Source organism: Triturus cristatus, chromosome 6 (assembly GCF_964204655.1).
Source record: "Triturus cristatus chromosome 6, aTriCri1.1, whole genome shotgun sequence".
In the NCBI taxonomy this organism is placed as follows: Eukaryota; Metazoa; Chordata; class Amphibia; order Caudata; family Salamandridae; genus Triturus; species Triturus cristatus.
Window position 1 is genome coordinate 1,199,677,612 of NC_140589.1, and position 6,800 is coordinate 1,199,684,411.

At 43.7% G+C, this 6,800-nt stretch overlaps 1 pseudogene; it reads left to right on the forward strand.

The window, feature by feature from the left end:
* Nucleotides 1–5,213: 5,213 nt before the first annotated feature.
* On the forward strand, nt 5,214–6,246 carry LOC146821167 (28S ribosomal RNA; annotated as a pseudogene).
* Nucleotides 6,247–6,800: the final 554 nt, after the last annotated feature.

Genomic DNA, 6,800 nt, shown 5'->3' on the forward strand with positions numbered 1-6,800 from the left:
TCATCTATCTGTTAAAATGCCCATGTGGCTTAGTATACGTGGGCAAAATGAAAAGGAAAGTCAAAACATGGATGCACGAACACAAGAGCAGCATACGTACTAAAAATCTCAAATCTGTAGTGGCAGCTCACTTGGTTGAACATAACCACAACCTAAGCCAATTGAAATTCACTATTTTGGAAGCGATGGAAGACTTGAAGGGAGAGATAATAACAACCACCTTCTACAACAAGAGAACTATTGGATTACGTTTTTGGACTCCATGAAACCACGAGGTCTTAATGACCGAATGGAATTCTCATGTTATTTGTGATACACACTAATTTTCTTCTTTTACCTAGATCTATGTCCATTGATTGTCTAGACACATGTAGATTTTATGTTCAACACACCATACTTGACACACTGTTTTTTATGCTTTTCATGACTCTTGCTCTGTTGGAACACTTGTTTTTCATGTTATTACACTTTTTCTCAATTGACATACTTATACATCTTCCTGTTCTTAGCATTTCTTTTATCTCATTTTCAGTACTTTTCCTGTCTCTACTCAATTTCATGCACCTTATCGCATTGCTAGTGTACAGTTGGCCCTCACAGGACATGAATTGTCAAGTTTCTCCACTATTGGACATTATCACAGCATCCACACTCTATCTGTTATCATTGATTTGTTATCATTCAATTGTTATTCGTTCTTTTGTATTTACATGTATGATGACTTTTACCACTTTTTCTGAATATTTTGCATAGCAGTCTTTCTTGAACTTCAGTTTGAATCAATTCATCATCATTTTTACTCAGTTTTTGCTATTGAGTTAATTCTATGTTTTTTTATTCATTTTTTTGACCACTCACTGTTCTTTTATGTCTGATTAATGCCTATGTGACCGCATCTTCTATTTACAATAAGAGTATACATTGGTAGAACGTGCCATGTTGGATGAGTGCAATTGTTAATGGTGCTTTAAAGTACGGTGGTATACTTTAAAGCACCATTAACAATTGCACTCGTCCAACATGGCACGTTCACCGCCTTTCACATCAATCTCACTGAACACACAGTCCGTCTTCAGGCACTGCTTTGGAGTCTGTCTTCCATTTTTTTACCGGTACTTTATTTCACGTCCCGCACATCATACCGTTGTTTGTTTCATCGCAACAGTATAGAGTCACCGAATCTTCGTTCAAGTAAGTTTAAAGACCGTTAGCTTTTAGATTGTTAGCTTTTGCCTCAATTTCCTGCGTGTTAGATTTACGAGTGGTAAACCACTCCTATATCTATTCTCGAGCACTCATCACCCTTTCAAGTATTCACGCGAACGCGTTCACTAACTTCATTTGTTTTCACCGCTTGCGTTTTGGTAAGCCTCATATGCTTATCCTTTTAAATCGAGACGGTAATTTTTCTTTTCACCCTTTTTTCACTTATTTGCATGTCTCATACCTTGCGTTTTCCACCCAAGGAGCATTTTCCATTTGCTCCTATATTTCCCTACATGATAATTTTTAACAACCGATGTTTTTCATTTTCTTTACACTAAGCGTGTTTCGCTCACGATTCACGTTTTAATAAACAGAACTTTTGCACAACTGATATTGTGGCATGACAACCGCTGGACACCGTTTTCCGTCTTAATCACTGGAGAGTGAGCACCACTCTGCGTTTTTGTTCATCAGTACCTCTTCGAGACACCTGGGTGTAGGTACAGGCTCACCAGACGCAGGCAGGCTACTCATGTGTTTATTGCTTTATTTTTTGGATAGATTTACCCTGACGAAGGGCAAATCACTGCCCGAAATGCATGGGGAGAAGCAGGAATGTTTGCTTATATGCATTTACATTTGGCCTTATGGAACTGCGATATAATGGATTAAATATCGTTTCATGACTTAAACAATACAAAATTTGAATAATTCATTGGATGATTTTCATTTTCATTTATGCTTTTGGAGAAAAATCTGATAACGCAATCTGCGACCCACTTGCTGAGCTCAGTGGGACGTCTCCTATTCCAGGAAACGCTACCTTTCAGTTTCAGTGTAACACTCCATGACCAGAGAGTGATACCTCTGAAGCACGCAACAACTCAACACTTTGTTACTTCAGTTTGTAGTGCGTGTTCTATCACATTTTCTAGTTTCAGTGGAATTAAAACAACTCATCCAACCAGGACACTGTAAGGCTTAAATGCTCCTGGGTGAGACAAACACAAGCCTTAGAAATAATGCTATTGAATCAAGAGCAGCTATTTAAGATAGTCAACAAAACTATCCAAATGTGAGCAAAAGTCTGACCCAAAGCCCACTCAAAGAATATGTCATTGTATTAAAAGAATAAACCTGGCCAATAGGCAGATAATATTAGCTGAAGCTGAGACCTAAGCAGTATGGTTAAGACAAACATGCAGCAGACATAATATAAAAAATAATCTCTGAGGTGTCATAAGTGAAGCTGAAAATGGTAAACCATAATCCAGCAATCAAGAAAAGAACTGTAAAGATAGTATAGCTGGCACAACTAGCACTGGCTTATCACCTGACTTTCAGCTTGGTGCAGCTATACCAGGTTTGCATCTGCAGTGCTTTTGATGCTCCCAGACTCCCAAGACTATACAGCAATGATAGCATTTCAACCTGTGAGTAATCATTGTGAGATATCAATGTCAACATCCTGAGACCCCATGGAAACCCCATGCAACAAGGGAGCCTGAACAGTTAAAAAATGCTGATTTACTGCTTGGCCACAGGTCCCCACCATTATGGTAGGCTTATGCTGTGCAAATCATTCTTCTATGGTGAGAATAATGATTTCTGCTCCCCAATTCTTGACTGTCAGGATCGAATCCCCACTAGCAAAAAATCCCTGGTTGGTAATTTCGAAGGTGATAATTAATGGCAAGCCATAATGACTATACCCCTGTTTTTTTGTATGCAAACGTGCGCATGCCTGATATCTGCTCACTGTTGTTTAATGCATTGCTATAGGCTTCATATTTTCCAAGTAATTATTCATTCTGTAGCAGAACAAGGGTTTATTTATTTGATTAAAATACAAATGAGACTAAAAGCAATATTAGAATTCAATGAGTGCAAATATGTTAAATGTTTTCAATTTCATGACAATTCAATGGAAATTCACACAATTACTATATCTTTTTATCCTCAGGAGAGCTGGCATTTTATTTGCAATTAGAATTTTCTCAGTGGGAAAGGTCTCTTCTTTTCAGGTTTAGGCCAGCTCCAGTGGGGGGGGGGGGGGGGGGGGAAGGAGCAATTACCAGCCTGCCCATGCAATCGAGTGGGTGAACAATGATAGCTGCATTTTATGTTTTTTTGTAAATTTTATAAACCCTTCTTCTTATGTTGTCATAAACATATTCTGAAACTCCCTGCTTTCCAGAAATGTAAAGATGCGTTATTATTTTTGCAACTGTTAGGTGGACCAATTGTTTCTTACAATGTATACTGCCATTTGAAAATATCAGTTAGAAATAGGAAATCAATGGATGGCTACTGAGTGATATATATATTTATGGTGGTGTCCCTCGTTTGGGAAAATGCATTCTGCAAAATTTTAGATTTTGCACTTTGTAGCACTAGAACCCCTTGGATTTATCAGTATTCATTTGTTTTCTATGGTTTTTTCAGTCAGTTTTTTTTAATGGTTGTTTTCTTCTCTTTTAGAAGCAAAGTATTGTACTGTACTGTTTGTGTTGCTTTTAAGATTTTATCTCCTCCATGGAGAAAACGGGATCAGTGACAAAATATCGGAAACACAAATATCGTGTGGACAGAATATATTATGTTAAAAATATCGAAGACAAGAATATCGAGTAGGTAAGTGCAAATAGGTATGTATAAATTTACTATTCATACCTCCAGATTTGTGTACCTTAAACATATATATATTTTCAAGGTACATATATGTGAACATATATATATAGTAAAACTTTACTTACCCATAGAAAATGACAGACACAATATTCTTGCCCTTGATATTTTTGACACCATATTCTGTCCCACAATATCTGTTTTTCCAATATTTTTTGTCCAAATAATGAGAAAACGTGATCCTACATTACCAAGACAGGAACTGTAGAGTCACCTTAGTGTTGGCCACACTATTCAAGGAAACCTGGTTAGAAAAAAATGTGATCCTGTTCTTCAAGTTCTCCTTACCCCTAACAAAAGACACTTCTGCTGATAACTCTTGGCTAGCAAAAAAAGGTTAAATTTCTCGAGGCTGTTGCCTCGTTCTCAGCTGACCATTATAAAAGCAAATCAGCCCAGGTGATAGATCCCTGCTACAAGTTATTCAATACTCCCATCAGAACCCTCCCAGAAATAAACATGACCAAGAAGGGACGCATGATAGACTCATTTAAGCACTCAAGAAGCCTATTTGTTAAATCAGCATAATTTCCCAACATAGCTTTTCAGCGGGTAAGGAACATGTGCTTTGGTTTAGTTCACTTTTCTTCTATGATCGTTAAGGGCTGGGTCGGTCGGGCTGGGGCGCGAAGTGGGGCTGGGCGCGCACTGCGGCTGGACAAGGCACCTCCCTCCAGGGCGGCGGCGACTCTGGACGTGAGCCGGGCCCTTCCTGTGGATCGCCCCAGCTGCTGTGGTCGCCTCTCCCCGTGCCCCCTCCCCGGGGGTGCGGGCCGGCGTTCTGCCTCGGCCTGCGCCTAGAAGCTGACTTAGAACTGGTGTGGACCAGGGGAATCCGACAGTTTTTTTTTTTAAAACTGTTTTTATTAATTTTCATGTTCAAGGCACATATATTTCTGACATATTGATGCATATACGTAGAAACCGTACCTTTACAGCACTGAAAAGTATGACACTTGGTTTTATAAAGTCGCAAACATTTCTTTAGACTGGCAACTGTCTTCACATTATATTTCCAGCTCTTCTCCGTTTTCATTATCTGAGTTCTCCTCTGCTTCAGGAATCCGACTGTTTAATTAAAACAAAGCATCGCGAAGGCCCGAGGCGGATGTTGACGTGATGTGATTTCTGCACAGTGCTCTGAATGTCAAAGTGAAGAAATTCAATGAAGCGTGGGTAAACGGCGGAAGTAACTATGACTCTCTTAAGGTAGCCAAATGCCTTGTCATCTAATTAGTGATGCGCATGAATGGATGAACGAGATTCCTACTGTCCCCATCTACTATCTAGCAAAACCATAGCCAAGGGAACGGGCTTGGCAGAATCAGCTGGGAAAGAAATACCCTGTTGAGCTTGACTCTAGCCTGGCACTGTATAGAGACATGAGAGGTGTAGGATAAGTGGGAGGCCCTCGGGCCGCCGGTGAAATACCACTACTCTTATCATTAATTCACTTACCCGGTGATGTGGGGGTCGAGCCCCGTGGGGCTCTCGCTTCTGGCTCCAAGCGCCCATCGGGCGTGACCCGCTCCGGGGACAGTGGCAGGTGGGGAGTTTGACTGGGGCGGTACACCTGTCAAACGATAACGCAGGTGTTCTAAGGCGAGCTTAGGGAGGACAGAGACCTCCCGCAGAGCAGAAGGGCAAAAGCTTGCATGTTCTTGATTTTCTGTATGAATACAGACTGTGATAGTGGGGCCTCATTATCCTTCTGACATTTTGGGTTTCAAGCAGGAGGTGTCAGAAAAGTTACCACAGGGATAACTGGCTTGTGGCAACCAAGCGTTCATAGCGACGTCGCTTTTTGATCCTTCGATGACGGCTCTTCCTATCATTGTGAAGCAGAATTCACCAAGCTTTGGATTGTTCACCCACTAATAGGGAATGTGAGCTGGGGTTAGACCGTCGTGAGACAGGTTAGTTTTACCCTACTGATGATGTGTTGTTGCAATAGTAATCCTACTTAGTACGAGAGGAACCGCAGGTTCAGACATTTGGTGTATATGCTTGGCTGAGGAGCCAATGGGGCGAAGCTACCGTCTGTGTGGTTATGACTGAACGCCTCTAAGTCAGAATCCCCCCTAAACCGTAACGATACCGCAGTGCTGTGGAGCCTCGGTTGACCTGGGATAGCTGGCCTCTCTCGGGGACGGATGCGTAGAGCTGCCCGCTTAGGGACCGGAGCGCGACTGGAAGGGGGATGCCTCCATCACCCTTAGTGCACCGCATGTTCGTGGGGCACCCGGTGCTAAATCATTCGTACCTAACCTGATTCTGGGTCAGGGTTTCGTAAGTAGCAGAGCAGCTACCTTGCTGCGATCTATTGAAAGTCATCCTCTGAGCCAAGCTTTTGTCTCTCCGTGCGTGGGTGCCTGCGGACGCCCTCCTCCACCACACCCAGGGGTGGGGCCCTCTGCTCCCGGGCTGGTGGGAGGGACGCAGAAGGGGGTAACGCGGGCCTGCGGGAGGCTGCCTCCACCATGTGCTGGCCCCCTCCCGTCCCTGCCCCACCGGGGTGCGGGGACAGGGGCCACTGTCCCTCGTGGCTTTGGCAGGGTGACCAGATGGCCTGGGCAGGCCAGGCCTCTCCTTCCAGCTGCTCCCACGCAAGTCGGGCAGGGAGGCGAGGAGCAGCTCCGGGGAAGGAGCCTCCCGAGCGGCTGCCTCGGAGCGCCTGGCCACCCTTGCTGTCGCCGGACTGCAAGGGCGACTGGGCATGGCACCCTCCCAGGGCACCTGGGGGCTGGGTCGTCCTGGGCCATCTGGTCACCTGGCTGCACGACCAGATGGCCCTGCGGGCTGGGTGACCAGATGGCTGGCCTGCCGGCCAGCCAGGCTGGCATCATCTTTTGTCCTTCCTCAGAGTTCTGTAAGCCCCCACTACGTGGGGGCTTATTAGTCAAGAA